Genomic DNA, 19,051 nt, shown 5'->3' with positions numbered 1-19,051 from the left:
GGGAAACTAGACCGTAGCGTCTAGTTTTTCTTCATGGAGAGGACCTTTGCTGTGCGGTGCGCGATGACGTCATCGCGCACCACACAACTAAAGTCCTCTCAATGAAGGGAAACTAGACGCTACGCGTCTGGTTCCCTTCAAAGCGGGGGGGGGGCACAGCAGGGCACTGCGGGGGGCACAGTGGCGGATCTTGCCCTGGTGCGGCGCCCTCCGGATGGCGCCGGCGCCCTCCGGAAGGCGGCGCCCCGGGCAAAAGTACCGCTTGCCCGTGGCAAGAACCGCCACTGTTCCTCAGCCAAATAATCTTTCTGTAAGTCACAATCTTCCAGGTTTGTTTTTTGTGAGGACACAATTCAAGAATTTTTTTCTTTTACCACCAGAGCTAAAGCCACCATATTAACTTGTGTGAGCTCTGCGTCATTCTGATTTCCCTTTGTACTTTAATCTTCCACTGCCTGCTAAAGATCCAAATGACTGACGTAATTCAACAATGCCTCAAAATATGTCTATTTAAAAGCCTTAACTTCCTATGCTCTTTTTGCATACACTTGTTTAACCACTTAACTGACAAAAAAATTTCTCCAAAAAACGCTCAGAAATTTTAATTTTTGTTTATAATAAGTGAATTATGTGAAGAACATGTATTTAGGGGGTGATTCTGACTTGATTGTAGCTGTGCTAAATTTAGCACAGCTACGATCAGGAACACAGACATGTGGGGGAATGCCCAGCACAGGGCTAGCCCGCCCCACATGTCAGTTCCTGCCCCCTCGCAGAAGTGCAAAAGCATTGCACAGCAGCGATGCTTTTGCACTTCAAGAGTAGCTCCTGGCCAGTGCAGCTTTTTCGTGTTAGCCAGGTGCTACTAGTCGCTGCTCTGGTCACAGCAGCTGTGTGTGACATCACACAGCCGCTGCGGTCCACCCTCTGTGCGGTACGGCCTTGTCGGTGTTGGTCGGAACACGCCCACAAAACGGTGGCTCCCTTCTCCCGCCCAGCGACTGCCTCTGCCTGTATATCACGTGTATGCAGTGCCGCAGAGAGGGGGGGGGGGGGGGAGAGGTTATAAATTACCTGGACCCAAGTCTGATGGAGGGGCCCAGGCCCACATCTCCTGTGATTAGGCTATGCTCCCCTGAAAAATACCTGGGCACAGCCAGGTTCTCTACTGCCCTGGCTGGGAGGCATGTCATGCTCCTGTGAGTGGATGCTTATGTGCTAGACACACCCCCAAAGAAGTATGGCCATGCCCGCAGCATGCTGTGGTCACACCCCCACCAGGGGTGGTGGGGGGCCCAGAAAGTTGTTGTACCAAGGCCCAGGATTTCTCTTGGCATCCCTGTGTGTATGCGCCACAGTGTGCACACACAGTACGTAATTTGTGAGTGCGGTTCCAGCAAGATGTTAGTTGCAAAGTGAGTGAAAGGAAGTAATTGTTTGGGGGTAATAATGGGGAGTGCTCATGAAAACACAGGTGTGTCATGGCCGTTCTGACTGCCATTTTCCTGGCATGCATATATTAGCAGTTGTGACCACACATGCTACTGGAGCGGCCTATGCACCCCGGGAGGGCAGCTCAGCCTGCGCATCTTCAGAGGCACTCAGGCTCTGCGTGGTGACCCAATGTTTGACAATGTAAAACAGACTTGAGCTTCCAGCAAGATAAACACAATTTCTCCATTAAACTTTTGCCTGCTGCAACAAATTTTTCTTTTTTTTTTAGCAGAAATTTTCAATATTTGTGATTTCACACCTCATATCAATCTCCATACATTCACACATTGCATAACATTTTTGCAAAGATGCAGACATTTTCCCATTTACACACTTTAAAACTGTTTTTGTTCCCCCTCACCTCCTTGATGAGCATTCCATAATGCAGTTTCATTTAGCATCCATATTTCCATTGAGATGCCATAATCCACTTTCTGCGTAGCCCTCCTGTAAGTCACTTCTCTTACAATTGTGAGGATATGGGGTAATTATCTCAATAGAGGGGTGTGTTTAGTGCAGTTTCTAGGTGCATAGGCAGAGTCCACACACAGTGTTATCAGTGAATAAAATAAATAATGCTTTACTGTCAGCAGAAATAAAATAAAAACATCCTACAGTAGCCCCTCCATTCAGGGCATGGATTCACTGCTTTGCCCCTAAAGTCTCACCAAGTATATCATAGGCTCCAGCCTGTCTTGGTTTGACTGCCACCCACTTCCCAAGCACAGTGTCAGAGGCTTAGGGATCTCCCTGCATATTCCACACCTGACCCTGGCCTCCTGGACGGTTTTACTCTGACTGCAGCCCCATCTGGACTTTCTGACTGTGTCCATCAGCAGCCTCAACTGGGCTCTGTGCAAAGGACAGCCTCTAGATGTGGACACACACCTCCTTTTTGTTCTTTACGCAGGCAGATCCCTCCGGCCACACACTGAATAGCCTGTTCATCAATGCTATCCTTAGTGATAGTGTCACACTACTGTATCTACTGCACAGTCTCTCTCTCTCATATTATATATATATATATATATATATATTATATATACACATACACACGCTTGTACAGTTATTATACAGTAGTGGACCAATTCAGTGCTAGTCATTAAAACCTAATTTTCTGCTATTTTACTCCCATCTGTTTACTAGAATATAATCATCATCATAATGAAGATAACTTAAAATCTCATCATCCATCTGATTTCCTCACTATCACTCACAACATGAGCAGTCTAACTTTGTGAAATGAGGCAGTGTATATTGTGTAATCAGTAAGGGCTAATACATTTCACTCCGATTGGCTGCATGCCTGTTACAGCTCTAGTGTGCTTTGTAAAAATCCCACTTACAGTAAGAGATGAAAGAATCTGTACTGTGAAGCAAACTGACCATGTTTGTGTAGATCTGCAGTATTTTTTTGTTATTACAGAAGTAGCTTTGGGTATAGCTGGAGTTATTACCTTAGATAATTATTTTACAAAATCAACAGTACATTATCCAAATTAATAAAATAATCAGAAAACTTGTAAAATTTATACTGTATGTCAGAGTCAATTTATGAAGCCAAAAGGTTTTCCAGAATGCAGTGGTTTTTCCATCTATAAAAAAGATGTAGCGCCGACTCCCGTGTTTTAGTTTTTGATCTGTATTTCTTTCATGTTTTGTATCTGGTTTTGGTTTTGTCAAAACATCCCTTACTGGTTTTGGTTGTGGGCCTGTATTTTAAAACTCCTAACATCACATAATTTGGACCTTTTTTTGTTTGTACAGTATTATTAACCTCAATAACATTAATTTCCATTCATTTCCAGTACATTTTGACCACCTCAAAGCTCACAATTTTGTACACCAACATAGGCCAAAGGTTGGCTAAACTCAGAAGCAGAGCAGTGGCACAAACGCACGGCAGTTGTTTCTGTTAAAAATGTCTTGCTAATTAGTAATGTATTAGCGATAAATTATCAAACTAACTCGCAAGTACTTTCACTTGAAACCAAGACAACAAAGACATTTTCTAAGAATTGTGTGTGGCATAGCATTGCTCTAAAGCAGTAGTAGTTAACTATTAGCAAAGAAAAAACCTTAAACCATGTACAATAGCAACAGCATATGTGAATGTTACCTACACAAGTGCACATGCCCCCAGCACATGCCTATTCTTAGTGCTCAATCTGTACCTCCCTCCTGGGGGCCCTGGTCACTGATGACTGACACTCTGTGCCCATGTCAAGCCCCAATTAATCAGTCTTTTGTTGAGCAGTTCCCCAAAATCTCCCCAACTTGCGGGTCGGGTTACAGTGTAGGTTACAGTGCAGGTTGGATACAGTACAGGTCAGATACAGTGCAGGTAACAGTGCAGGTCAGATACAGTGTGGGTCGAATACAGTGTGGGTTGGATACAATGTCTGTCAGATACAGTGCAGGTCAGAAACAGTGTGAGTTGGATACAGTGCAGGATCAGTACAGTGCAGGTCAGATACAGTGCAGAACAGATACAGTACAAGTTACAGACAGGCAAATCAAATACAGTGTGGGTCGGATACAGTGCGGGGTACAGGGTGGATACACCAGGGTGGATAAGGTACAGGTTGGATAAGGTGCAGGGTGGATACACCAATAGTGCACTTACTGTGATAGCAGGCAGGGGGGCCCTGACGGTAAATGCCCCTGGTGGTGTCTGTGAGGAGGATGTTGTCTACAGTATCGGTAGTGCAAGGGTGCCAGCTGTGTCCTCTATGTGGGGGTGCAGCTGTGTTGGCAGTGCATGTGGTGTTGTCTGTGCAGGGGTGCTGGCAGTGATGGCAGTGCAGTGATGCTGGCGGTGTTGGCAGCAAGGAGGGTCCAGCAGTGTCCTCAGTGTGGGGCGTGTGAAGGCCAGTATCTTCAACACTGTGCACATTGAACTCTATGGGCAAGCGCTAATTGACTAAAGATAGTTAAGATGAGCTGTGGCTCAGATCAACTCAATTCCCATATGTCCATGTGGGTCTGGTTCTCATGGAACCGGACCAGCTCATCTCTACTATAAAACTCTGCCTTTGCAGCTATTATTAAATAGGACAACTTGTCATATGGGAATACTTCGGCCCTGAATGAGCAGCTTGTTGATTTAGTCATTAGATAAAGTGTGAATTGGTCATAGTGCATGTCTGGTACAGTGCAGGTTGGACAGGGGATGCTGGCAGTATCCTTGGTGCAGGTGTACCAAGAATATTGGCAGTGCCGGAGTGCGGCAGTGTCCTGTGTGCGCATGGGCCGGTGTTATGGCATATGACTGTAAGTGCACAAAATGAGGGCATGGCCATGGCTTACAGGCTTACAGGAGAGTGCCACGAGTCTCGGGGGCCTGGCCTCCTGGCACAACTCCATCTCTCTTTTTGCTGGGTGGCAGAGTTGCTCAGCCAACTCCTGTACCTGTGAGCCGGGCAGCCGAGCAGAGCACTGGGAGGCTGAGCTGCTCGCCCAGCCCAAGTCTCTCTGTGGCCAGACTGGCCCAGCAGGACATCGGCACTTCTGGAATTTGCCTGAGGTGCCAGATGCCCAGTCCTGCCCTGGAATATAGTGACTTAGAAAGAATGTAACCCTGTCATCTATGGTGCTTTTCTGTCTAACTTTTTTTTTTTTTTTTAAGGCAACCCCTTTTATTTGTTCTATTCCTAGACACATGCTATGTGGAAAAATGTCATATTTATTACAATCTGTCCTTTGAAATGGTTTTTATAATTGCTTTTTCCTAACCTACCCACTTTAACCATTTGTATCCGCAAATCTGTCTTGTGCATTTCAGATCAGACAGCCCTAACACAATAGCTCTCCATTGTAAAGGTTCCCTGGAGATAAGGCAGCTAATTCTAAAAGATCAAAGGCTGCCTCAATAATAAAAAAGCAAACACAGAGTCATTTAACTGGCTGTCAGTCTTGTTAGATTATTTTATGCATTGCTTGCAGCCTTGCATTACTCTGTTTTAAAATGACATGGCAACTTGTGATTAGATAGTAAATTTACTGTTTGAATAGAACGAGTCTCAAAAAAAGCCATCAAGTGCGTAGATCCAATATAGAACAGCATGCTTGGCTGCCTGTGTGAACATCTCTGAGGTAAAGTTCTTAAGGTTTCACCTTGCACACAAATGGGCTGATGCAGAGCTGAATGCAAGTCCGTTTTTTTAATGAATTTTGTATGGTTTTGACCTGCACACTGTTGGGCTCCTAGGACGTTTCTTATTATTTAGTAACAGTCATTTATATAGCATACACATATTACTCAGCACTATATAGATAATGGCCCTGATTCAGAGATGTGTCTATCAGCGTCTGAGGGTGTATTATTGACTCAGCTGCTGGCTATACCAAGTTGTGTGTCTGGGTTAACATCTGCATATTTTCCGCCAAGCTGTGGCGTCGTAAGGCGGGTAGGCCCGAACCCGGGTGTGATGCCTGGAAGGGGTGACACCAAAATGTCTGCTCCTCCGCAGTGACATGAGTGAGGTACTGCAGTGTGAAAGTCTGCTACAGCACCCAGCTCCTGTCATAGAAGAGGAGCCGACAGCGCTGGGAGGCAGTCTCCGGGGGCAGCCCAGTACAGCCCGGCATCTCCGTAGATGCTGGGCATGCCCGCGGAGTGATGATCCCGCGAGTCCATGTCCCCTTAATGTACAGACACACCCCCTTTTGCCACAAGCCCTCTCCCTGGAGTAACGATCCAGTGAGTTCATGCCCCTTTTGTGGTCATGCCCCCTTTTTGCCGCGAGCACGCACCGGGTGTCACCACACCTGGTGATGCCTCTGCCGCCAAGTACAGGTTTGGTGTGGTCTGATAATTATGAGGTTATAAAACTAAGGGTATGGAATGGGGCAGAGAAGTCATATAGATGCATGCAGCTCTGTTTAAAACAAACATTGGGGGAAACCTATTAAGGCTTGAAAAGTTATACATTTCACGGCAGGGGCGTCTTAAGAAAAGAGGGGACTGTGACCCTCATTCCAAGTTTATTGCTCGCTAGCTGCTTTTAGCAGCCATGCAAACGCTAAGCCGCCACCCTCTGGGAGTGTATCTTAGCTTAGCAGATGTGCGAACGAAAGGATCGCAACAATGCTACTAAAAAAGATTGTGTAGTTTCAGAGTGGCTTCAGACCTACTCCTGCCTTGCGATGACTTCAGACTATTTAGTTCCTGTTTTGACGTCACAAACACTCCCTGCGTTCGGTCAGCCACTCCCCCGTTTCCCCAGGCACGCCTGAGTTTGTATCTGACACGCCTGCGTTTTTCTGCACACTCCCGGAAAACGGTCAGTTACCTCCCCGAAATGCCCCATTCCTGTCAATCACTCACTGATCAGCAGTGCGACTGAAAAGCGTCGCTAGACCTTGTGTGAAACTGCATTGGCTTTTGTGAAAGTACTTCGAGCGTGCGCAGTGCGCACCATACGCATGTGCAGAAGTGCCGATTTTTTGCCTGATCGCTGCGCTGCGAATATCGGCAGCTAGCGATCAACTCAGAATGACCCCCTGTGTGCAGAACTGGGTGGGCCCCCTCTTCTCCACGACGCTGTAGGCTCTGGCAATATGCAGGAGTCTACTGCGCATGCGCACCCGCCATTTTGGAAGGGTTTTTTTGCTGCTGCAGCGCCCGGCACTGGACTCTGGAGAGGTGAGTATTACAATATGGGTGCAATATGTGGGATGTGGGCGCACCTGGACCTAGGGGCCCGTGTGCACAGCACACATTGCACCCATGATAGAAATGCCTATGTTTCACAGTGATAAAGTACCAGCCAATCAGCTCCTAACTGCCATGTCTTAGGCTGGGTTTGAAAAATTACAGAAGCTTTTTTTTTGGTACTTTATCACCATGCAATTTATTACTTTTCAAGGATTAGTACATTTGGCCCTTAGTTCTCGGTTTGCAATGTGAGTGCATTTGCAGCTTACAGGGAATAAACTCTAAAATCAGCAGTATATGGCCTAATTTAGAGTTAGAAAATTAAAATAGAAAGTGTAGTTTTACACTTTATTGAAACAATGTTGCACTGTTGGAGTTGGGGATGGGAACAGTGCTACTTCTCAGAGGCAGTCATTCATGCCTGTGCTACAAACATAAGTAGCAAGATTCTCAATGCATTGCAGTTTACCCTCCTCTATCATAATATGGTCCAAATTTGTACCCTTTAGCTGGATTTGTTCCTAAATCTAAAGTAAATTTAGAGGGAAAACTCTGCAGGTATCATTATTGCAGTATGTGGTTTCACAGTTTTTGGGAACATATAAAGTTACAGTTGCATATACAGTAACACATCAGTGGCGCACCCAGGGGGGGGTTTCCGAGCACCCAGAAACCCCCCTCCACTAAAAAATTTTTTTTTTTTAGCTGCATGAGTATTATTAATGGCTGTAGTGTCCTCTGCAGCCTGCTGTCTTCCTGGTGGCACTTGTAAGTGCAATAAAAGTTTACTTTATTTTAATTATAGTACATATATATCCATGTGCATACATATATACACATGTATATACATATATATATATATATATATATATGTATGCATGTTTAATATGCTATGTATATGTGTGTGTGTGTGTGTGTGTGTGTATGTGTATATATATATATATATATATATATGTGTAGATGTGTATGTGTGTGTATATATATATATATATATATATATATATATACACACATATACATATACACACACACAGACACACTAGTTTTACGGACCCAGCATATACTGGGTCACCTCAGTCCCCACCCCCGTGATTGGCTCCGCCCAGTTCTGGAAACCCCCCCATGCAAATCCTGCGTTTGCCACTGCACACTAAATATAAAAACAGGCGCATAGCAAGGGTAGTGTAACCAGTGCTGACACCCAGGGAAGTGTAATGTACTGTATATATGCAATAATAAAACACACATCAAGCTCAAGGAGATGCAGTACAATCAAGGACAAGGGGGGAGAATAGTGGGGAAATGAACAGCGGGACCTTGGGTCCAATGGTAAGCACTAGGATAAGAGATTGACCAGACAATGGGAGATGAGGATATGGTCATTGGGGGAGAGATCCAGGGCCCTTATAAACAGGTGTCACTGCAAATTAAGCAAGCGCAGTAGCATTTAAATTTAAGACTTAACTGCTCATAATAATGATGGGTGTTCAGGTCATTGATTTGCAGTTGAGTAAATGATACACGTCAACTAGGATTCATAAAGGACACACTTCCACAACTGACCCATGCAAAAAGGAGTTTCACACAGTGGCCCTAATTTGAATTTGTATGCAAGCCTGATGGCTTAGGGGGTCTGCACATGTGCAGAGTGGGTCCTGTGATATCGCTTGCAGACTACCATTAGTCACAGCATAATTGACATGTTGCTGCATTTGGGGAGGCGAAGAAGGGGCCGCTACTATGTCCATTTTGCAGGAATGCTAGGCCCAGGGGCTGCATTATCATTCGCAGACTTCCTGGACTTGGCCAGATCCAATAGCCAGTCTGAGTAAGCTTCAGCTTACACAAAGTGACCAAGGACTGCTACCAGCGCGAGTTATGACCATCAGGATGATGGTTGCAATTGTGAGCCAATGCTGAATCCTCAAATACAGCACTTGGAGCTCGCAGATGAATGCAGGAGGCATCTATTTGTATGATTTATTTGTGTGGAAGCAGCTGTGCAATATATTACAAATCAGAATCAGGTCCAGGGATAGCTATATTTATATAGTCCTCAGCATGATTTGTTTAATGACTGAATCACTTATTTAATTGGTGGCAAATGCTATATGTTTTATTTTACAATTGTATCTAATTCAAAATTGTAAGAGGTAAAGGATTTAAAAAAAATAAACAATAGTTGTTAAAGAAGTACCAGTAACTAGCCATAACCTTAGTATGCTTAGTTTCAATGATGGTGAAGTGGGAGCACTACCATACACTCTCTGAAATTACAAGACAACTAACTCACCACTACCCATGACCTCTTCACCACTAACTCCCTCAGCCTCCCCTTTCAGGTGCTATTCTACTCCTTCCTTTCTTAATCTGATGGCTGTTAGGGTGGCAAGGTTGGGTTCCATCTTTTCACCTACACTTTCAACATTATCCGACTTGAAATCTCCTCCTCCTTTGAGATTCACTTTCTCTGGCTCTGTGCATTGCCATCATCTATTGCTCATCTTTTTTTCTTATAATCCCTTGATAACTTGTCTGCCTGGTTTACCAATTTTCTCTCCCTAGACCTCCCTCATCCTGGGGGGCTGCAACTTCCCAGTCAAAGATCCCGCCAACCTATTCTTCCTTATTTGGTACTTCTCAAAGGACCTCCTCACAACATTCACCCCTTTTTGGGGGATACTCTTCTATCCTCACCACTCCTCCTAATTCTCACAAGGCTATTCTCACCATATGACTTATTGATTTTCTTGAGCCTTCTAATTTTATCTGGTTTTTGCACTCTCTGCTTTTTCTCATTACCACTCTCTCCTGCACTGATATTGCAATCATCCCTCCATACCCTTGCACTCACCTTTTCCTTAAATAATACTGTCCTGACTTTACACATTAGGCTATAACACTCTCTTACAACAGCCTGGCAGTCCACACTGACTCTAAAAATAACTGCAACCTCATCTCTTACCTCATACATTTTTCCCATTCCCACCATCAGGAATTCAATCATGTTGATAACATCAGACTCACTTGCCTCCTCCCTGATTTTAAATGTGCTTTCACAAGCCACCTACTCATGTAAGCCTAACACCCCTCCTACAAACTCTCCAGCTTCTGCAAGTTACAGCTCTGCCTAGTTTTCTAGTGGTATACTCTGCCCTTTGTTCTGATAATGTAATTAAAGTAAATTGCAGACTAACTATTGATATATGTAAATTAACATTTCTTTCACAATTTTTTATATTGTATTGTGAGGTTTGTTCTTAAGGGGGGTACTCACGGAGAGATCCGTGCTGAAAATCTAAGCAATCTGACTAGATTGCTTAGATTTTAAGCACAGATCACTCGTGTGTAGCCCCCTCAGCGATAGCGATGCGTGACCCCGCACATCGCTATCGCCGCTGCTAGATTGAGCCTGCATGCAGGCCAATATAGCGGGTCGCTCACTTCACCCGCTGGGTGAAGTGAGCGGCCCCCATCCTCCCCCAGCATTGCTCAGCACACATCGCGCTATGCTGAGCGGCGGGAGAGATGTGTGCTGAGCGGTTCGCTCAGCACACATCTCTCCCGTGTATACCCCCCTTTACTTCTATTTATGGCACTAAAGTACTCTAGTGGATCCATATGAATAATAAAATAATAAAATATTGCTCTAGCCTAGCTTGCAGAGATCACCATTTATAATATTTATTATGTCATTTGCTTTCTCTTTCTGATAATCACTTTCTCTCCTCATAGAACGTTGTGGTCAGACAAATCATGGTGTGCTATGGGGTGTATTCAATTCATGTTGGATCCTCTCCGACGGAAAGGATCTGACATATGAGTATTCAATGCACGGCCAAATCCGACAGGTTTGTCCCCTTCCCGACAATGCCAATCAGACTTTATTTAAAACCTGTCAGATTTGGCCACGCTTCCGACAATACACGTGGATTGACGGCTTAAGCCGCCAATCTGCATGCTTTCTAACAGGTATCCGACAAGTCAGATTTCCTGATTTGTCAGAAAAAGGGGGCAGCATTGAATTGCTCGGAACCCCTTCCGACCTAAAACAGTCCAAAACTGCCATCTTTTCGACAAGAGGGCAGTTCCCGATTTCAATTGAATAACCCCCTAAACCTCTAACAAGAAAATAGCATGGAGCATGACCTATTTTTGACATCATTGTGGAAGGAAGTTCCATCAAAGGGTGTGTCTAGGTTTAGGAAGATTTAGAAACACTGAAACTTTGACAGCAGCCATTGATACCTAAAACCATTTTAGCATATACCTACCCCTATGCTAGTCACAATTAATCACAAATTGCAGTGACTGTTTTCATAAACATTAGTGCTAACAATGACCGTTTCATACTATTAAATAACATTAACTACATCAGGTGCTCTGAGATGACCAAAACTGTTCCTCCTTCCTGAATTGGAAAACCAAGGAGTTTTTCAACTGCAAGACAGTCTACTCTTTACATACATTTTTATTGTTGACAGCAGCTGTATTTGTTCCACAAGTTATGTGTCGCAGTCTGAACAATACAAATAATTATCAATTTATTACCAGCTTATGAATTAGCCAACTTGGTACAACATTTTTTTGTCATTAGCAAAAGGAAGATACATACTGTAATACAAACAGAATATCCATCACAGTCTATATAAAACAATATATGCATATGTAAAAGAGCATAGTACAATTTCTTCCAGGATCAATAGTAATTAGAAGTGCAGATTAGATTTATTCATTTGTACTTTTATTAACAGTTTCTTATATAGTGCAGCATATTCTGTTTTGCTTTACAATTGGAAATAACAGTAACAAAACAAAACCAGGTAATAACAGACAGACAGATAGAGGTAGGAAGGCCCTGCGTGCAAGTTTACAATCTAGAATACAAAAAAAAAAAAACACCTGTAAAATCCACTAACTTAATTTCACGATCACTACTATGGACACTTGTAAAGTACTGTAGTGCCATGTAGATAGTATATGTATCAAAGAGTTGGAGCTGTGAGACCGGTGGTGGGGATCCCAGAGGTCAGCATACCGACCCCGGGATCCTGGCCGCAGAATGCTGGCAGGGGGGGTGGGGTGGAATCACAAGAGAGACCCTTGCAGGCTCTCTGTGCTCGCCAAGCAGTGGATGGCATGCCAACTGTCGGGCATTTGATCGCTCGGGATCGCGGCATCAGCACGGTGACCGTCAGGATCCCAAGCGGCGGTCACATGACAGCATCCCATCAAATATCAAATGGTCTAATGCCAAATTAATTAGTAAAGCTGAGAGATAGTAACATAGTTGGGTTCCTCTGAACATGAGACAAGGATCCAAAATACCCATTAATAAAAAATAGATGTGGCTGTTTGTTGTAAATAAATTATAGACATTTTAGAAATCATCTCCAAAAGCTTGTGCTTAAAAAAATGTTGTGTATGAAGACATCATATAACATGCCTTTTCAGCATCTCAAGTCTGGTATCATCTTTCTATTGGACAAGAAGAACGACCGTGCACCGGTATGTATAAATTGCAAAGATTATACGAAACCAACAATTGGACAATTATATTACTGGAAAGAAAATTGCAAACTTTCTAATTATGTCCCTATTGGTGGTGCGCCCAGAGCTAGAGAGTACAAGTACTAGCAGAGGGAGAGAAAGTAAGCTCTTGTGTGGGCGCACTCTTAAAAATGAAGAAAATATTGTTCAATTAATTGCTGAAAGTTATTAAAATTTGTTTATTAATCAAGAGTTAAAAACAAAATACCCCTCTACGATCCAAAGAAAAAATGTAAACATAATAAAGACATGAGAAAATGTAAAAATGTTCTGGTCTGTTAATCACATGAGAAGGATTAGAAAGGCTGCAGACACCTAATAGTCTAACACCCGTTTCTCCTGACCAGTACAGATAATCTGTATTAATGAAACCGACCAAGGAGGTCACTAGCTGTAGAAGGTCAAATAATGTGTCTTAGAGAACCACTGAAATCAGGTTGATTCTAAGCAATTTAATATTCACCTATTATTCCATGTTACTCAGAATTGGAGATATCTGTATTGATATAACCTGAACGCAGAAAAAAGAGAAGAAAGTTTTGAAAGAACAAATAGTGGTGATACTGCTGTTGGTGTCCACCCTTCTGAGGAAGGGGAATAGTCCCTACTCTACAACACCAGGTATTCCCAAGGAGTCTCCTCTCAAAGTACTGACCCGGCCCAACGCTGTTTCGCTTCCAAGATCAGACGAGATCGGGCATTAGCAGCGTGGTGTGATAGTAGAGAGGCTATCTACCAATGAGAGTGCACCTATATACAGATGGTAGAGTAAAGATTTAGAAAGATAAGGCCATGTAGATCTACTTTCCACGTTAGGCGGGGTGAGCAAAATGTCACTTAATGGCAAAGTGCACCCTGGATCGTGAATGAGAGTCTACGGAAAAATAGTAAGTGGTGAAAAGAACAAGGATATTGTCACTTTTTAAATTGGACTGGTGGTTATTAACCCTGGTGGGAAACCACGTCACAGAGTATGCAGCGTCAGATAAAATAGTACATAGAGATATACTTCACATGTGTACATTTTTGTACAAAGCAACACATCATTACTTTGAAAAAAACCTAAAAAGGTATAGCACACTGTATACAAAGGAAATGAAATAGTATGAAGAATGAGTATAGTCTGTAATCTATGGGGTTTATCAGGCTATATTATGCACAGAAAATCCAAAATAATTGGCTTGCGGTGTGAATGGTGTGTCAAGCAAAAAGAAGCACTTATTGCCGTGATATTGTTCTGCAGTCTGTAGGATTAATCGTATGCAAGAAAAAATCTCCAACATGCAGCATGCAGTGTGGAGTAGTGTGCCAAATGAGCACATATGCCAATAATGCTAGCCTGTGATATGTGGGATTATAGTACTAGGATGTGCACAGAAAATTACAACTACTAAATGTGCAATACATGTGCCCAATGAAAAAAAGGGTACTTATAAAAATGGAAAATTCAAACATAAATTGCAGATGAAAAATGGCAGATAGAAAAGTGATACTCAAGATATCAGGATCTGGAAATAGGTGAAAATGCGGGATCCTCCAAGGACAGGTTCCATGCTGTAAATCCGTGGAAAACGCGTTTCGCCCGTTTGGGCTTGTTCACTTCCGGGATCTCATGGTCAGTGCTGTGTGCGGGGTTTAAAAACCCTGCTAGTGTCAGGTAGCAGCCAATGGGTTGTACGTACCCAAATAGACATAGGGGAGGAGGTATGGGAGTTCCCATGGAGACGTGGGAAGCCAAAAGGATTGATGACGCATCCCAGCCAGTTCAGCCAGTTCAGGTTATATCAATACAGATATCTCCAATTCTGAGTAACATGGAATAATAGGTGAATATTAAATTGCTTAGAATCAACCTGATTTCAGTGGTTCTCTAAGACACATTTCCATGGATTTACAGCATGGAACCTGTCCTTGGAGGATCCCGCATTTTCACCTATTTCCAGATCCTGATATCTTGAGTATCACTTTTCTATCTGCCATTTTTCATCTGCAATTTATGTTTGAATTTTCCATTTTTATAAGTACCCTTTTTTTCATTGGGCACATGTATTGCACATTTAGTAGTTGTAATTTTCTGTGCACATCTTAGTACTATAATCCCACATATCACAGGCTAGCATTATTGGCATATGTGCTCATTTGGCACACTACTCCACACTGCATGCTGCATGTTGGAGATTTTTTTCTTGCATACGATTAATCCTACAGACTGCAGAACAATATCACGGCAATAAGTGCTTCTTTTTGCTTGACACACCATTCACACCGCAAGCCAATTATTTTGGATTTTCTGTGCATAATATAGCCTGATAAACCCCATAGATTACAGACTATACTCATTCTTCATACTATTTCATTTCCTTTGTATACAGTGTGCTATACCTTTTTAGGTTTTTTTCAAAGTAATGATGTGTTGCTTTGTACAAAAATGTACACATATGTGAAGTATATCTCCATGTACTATTTTATCTGACGCTGCATACTCTGTGACGTGGTTTCCCACCAGGGTTAATAACCACCAGTCCAATTTAAAAAGTGACAATATCCTTGTTCTTTTCACCACTTACTATTTTTCCGTAGACTCTCATTCACGATCCAGGGTGCACTTTGCCATTAAGTGACATTTTGCTCACCCCGCCTAACGTGGAAAGTAGATCTACATGGCCTTATCTTTCTAAATCTTTACTCTACCATCTGTATAGGTGCACTCTCATTGGTAGATAGCCTCTCTACTATCACACCACGCTGCTAATGCCCGATCTCGTCTGATCTTGGAAGCGAAACAGCATTGGGCCGGGTCAGTACTTTGAGAGGAGACTCCTTGGGAATACCTGGTGTTGTAGAGTAGGGACTATTCCCCTTCCTCAGAAGGGTGGACACCAACAGCAGTATCACCACTATTTGTTCTTTCAAAACTTTCTTCTCTTTTTTCTGCGTTCAGGTTATATCAATACAGATATCTCCAATTCTGAGTAACATGGAATAATAGGTGAATATTAAATTGCTTAGAATCAACCTGATTTCAGTGGTTCTCTAAGACACATTATTTGACCTTCTACAGCTAGTGACCTCCTTGGTCGGTTTCATTAATACAGATTATCTGTACTGGTCAGGAGAAACGGGTGTTAGACTATTAGGTGTCTGCAGCCTTTCTAATCCTTCTCATGTGATTAACAGACCAGAACATTTTTACATTTTCTCATGTCTTTATTATGTTTACATTTTTTCTTTGGATCGTAGAGGGGTATTTTGTTTTTAACTCTTGATTAATAAACATAAATTTTAATAACTTTCAGCAATTAATTGAACAATATTTTCTTCATTTTTAAGAGTGCGCCCACACAAGAGCTTTCTTTCTCTCCCTCTGCTAGTATCATCTTTCTATTATAAGACACAGTTACAACGGCAACAATAGCCATTCTTACCCCTTTGCCAGAGTGCTGGCTGTGTCTGAAAATAACTGATGGGGTGTGTACAGGGCAGGAAGCAGGACCTATAGTCTATTGGCCATTGTCATCATTAATGTCATATAATCTCAATTTAACAATGTAATCAGTCTGTAGAAAGACCTATCTGGTCTTTATTAGGTTTCCATTCAAATTTAGTGTATGCTTGATTAAAACAGGGAAATTGCGTCTGATATTTGTGGTGTTTGCATAATTGTTTTTTTTAGAGCGGTTTTCTTAATCAAAACCAGTACAGTACAACTGCAGCTCTATCTTTACAGGAGTCTCTCTAAGTCACGCATGTTGTAATGAACCATAACAATTCCAACACTAGAAATACAATTACATTAATATGGTTAAATGATTACAATAACTTGAATTTGTTTATTACAATTTTGATATACAGTCGCAACCATAAAAGATATAGAATTTAAGTAAATGATACCAAAATAAACACAACATCATTTAAAAGTCCACATGTTTGCATGTATTTTAGTTTATGTGCTTTACATGAAAACATCTAAACAGTGATTATTAAGGAGTCACAAGGAGGAAGTGTAATTTTCTATAGCATAGGCTATATTTGCATCTGACCTGTGCATTTAAATTAACATTTTAATAAGCTGTGCAGCTATGGCATTCTAACTTGCCTCTGTAATTGGTTTACCATAGAATAAATCTGGCCTGTAGCAACATGCACCTTTGTAATGTAATATTGCAGAGCCTTAAATTGGTGACTTGATTATGGTCTGCAAATCTATGTTCCCACAAATTGGGATCTTGACAAAATAAATGAGGGTTTGTTAATGCAGTTTTTTAGATTTGCAAATAAGGAGATCCTTTGGAAATAAAGTTGTGCAGTGAATTTACAGTCATCAAATATTCAGTTTTACTTTACCAATTATGCTGTCTGAGCCTCAGTAACATTTTCTACAGCTTAATTCAATATCGCATTACAAAGTTACCACCACAAAACCTATAGCATAACTCCCAACTGTCCCGATTTTTCTTGACAGTCACATTTTTTTGGGACTGTCCTGCTGTCACACCCATGGGCCACAGAGTCTCGCGGTGGGAGGGGGTGCAGTTGGGAGGCTCCTGTCAGTCCCTGCTCTGCCTAACAGAGCAGCAGTGAATAGACACTGTGCGCATGAGCACAGCGTCTTTTCACTAGAGACTGGATACAGGGGGCATGCCAGCAGCTCGCAGAGCGCTAGCCATGCCCCATAGTGATGGAAAATGGGGGCGTGGTTCATGGTCGCTGCACTCATTAAGCCACACCCCTTTCAGGCAAAGTGTCCCTCTTCCACTACTCCCAATGTTGGGAGGTATGCTATAGTATGATCACTATATCCCCACTTTGGACAATCGTTTACTCAGCTGCTTTAAAAATGTGTGTGTATATATATATATATATATATATATATATATATATATATATATAAGCAATAGGAGCAACGCGCCACATGTGTTTGTGAAAAAACAAATATATACACCGTCAATATTGACAACATCAAACACTCCCTTGGCTTTAGGGCTTCTGCTAACCCTTAAGTATTCAGCATGGGTGAAATGCTGTTCAATTAAAATAAGGTATAGGGAATAAGGGGTCCAAGCGACCAATGGTGTTTGGTAAAATATTTCAAAGAAAACAACCTATGGTAAAAAATAATAGGTCTGGGATAATGGCTTAGTTTAAAAAGGTTCTTACAAAGGATTTATTGATAAAGGACACAGAAAAAATTCTCATAAAAGAAGGTTTCTTACATAAACTATAAAACAATTATTTTCAAAATAAAGTTAGAGAAAAGAAAATAAAAAATATATTTTTTTTTATTTAAAAAAGGGTTAAAAAATACAAAACCTTTTATACAGATTTTTAGTATGAGAGAATTAGCTTATCTTAGTATGGAGAGTCAGTGAGAGAATACCCAATGCGTTTCGTCCATCAGAGTTCATCAAGGGGTGTTGTGGTTAATATAGACTGCATAAACCAATGCGGCAGGAACAGATGTGAATTATTAAATATTCTGTATAAACCATAGCAACCACTGCATAATATGTAGAGGCTTTATAAATGTTTACAAATAACTCCTACTGTATAAACTTTTTATGATGGTATAATAAATAAGGTATAGGGAATAGCATGCGCACACTAATGAGGCGTGTCCATATTTTCTCTTCACCAAAATCTATTTTTTTTCTATTTCTTTTAAGTTTATACTTTATTAGATGATTAAAAAGCCATCTCATAATTGTATTGTACAGGTGTACTGGAGCTTAAAGAATTTCTGTGAATACTGTAAAGCATCAAATGGAGGTTAGGAAAGAGGGCCTAATGACCCCCTGTACAGCTGAACACTATTAATAAATATATTTAAAGTAAACTGGTAACTGTTGCTTTTAAATCTATGAAACAAAAATTATTTAAACTAATATTAGCAGTTTAGTATTACAATCAAGATTAACCACTTAATGGATGATTTTTCCCTTCAAACCCGTTCATAGTTTTTTTTTTTTTATTTGTTTTATTTTATATAGTTTACAAAGTGTTTTTTTAAATATTTAAATATTATATTATACATATCTGCAGAACGGATCTCCTCATCAAAAACTGGGGGACACAGTGGAGTGGCTCAGCCGCATGTAATCTGAAGATGCCAGGTAAGTGGTTAAATAGTAGATATCACTGCACATAATATAGACAAGCTATCAGTGGCTGGCCTATTAAGAATAAAATAACTGTACAGTATATCTTTTTGAACATTAAATTAAAAATCTTAAGGAGCTGTTACAGTAAAGCTTTTACTACGTTGCACAGAAAAGATAATACAACAAAAGAGAGAGAGTACTTTTTATATGAAGGATAATGAAAGGGAACATTTTGCTCATCTTAACCACA

The 19,051-nt window shown here is 41.6% G+C and overlaps 1 long non-coding RNA gene and 2 pseudogenes across 3 annotated transcripts in view; 1 reads left to right on the top strand and 2 right to left on the bottom strand.

The window, feature by feature from the left end:
• The window catches only part of LOC135057590 (uncharacterized), a 353,032-nt gene that overhangs the window by 206,543 nt on the left and 127,438 nt on the right, over positions 1 to 19,051 (bottom strand). The gene's annotated exons all lie outside the window — the stretch shown is intronic.
• Positions 13,310 to 13,428, bottom strand: LOC134894635 (5S ribosomal RNA; annotated as a pseudogene).
• Positions 15,431 to 15,549, top strand: LOC134896181 (5S ribosomal RNA; annotated as a pseudogene).

The sequence above is a fragment of the Pseudophryne corroboree genome, chromosome 3 (assembly GCF_028390025.1).
Source record: "Pseudophryne corroboree isolate aPseCor3 chromosome 3, aPseCor3.hap2, whole genome shotgun sequence".
Classification (NCBI taxonomy): Eukaryota; Metazoa; Chordata; class Amphibia; order Anura; family Myobatrachidae; genus Pseudophryne; species Pseudophryne corroboree.
Note: the sequence above shows the minus strand (reverse complement) of the source record. Positions and strands in the feature narration are given on the sequence as shown.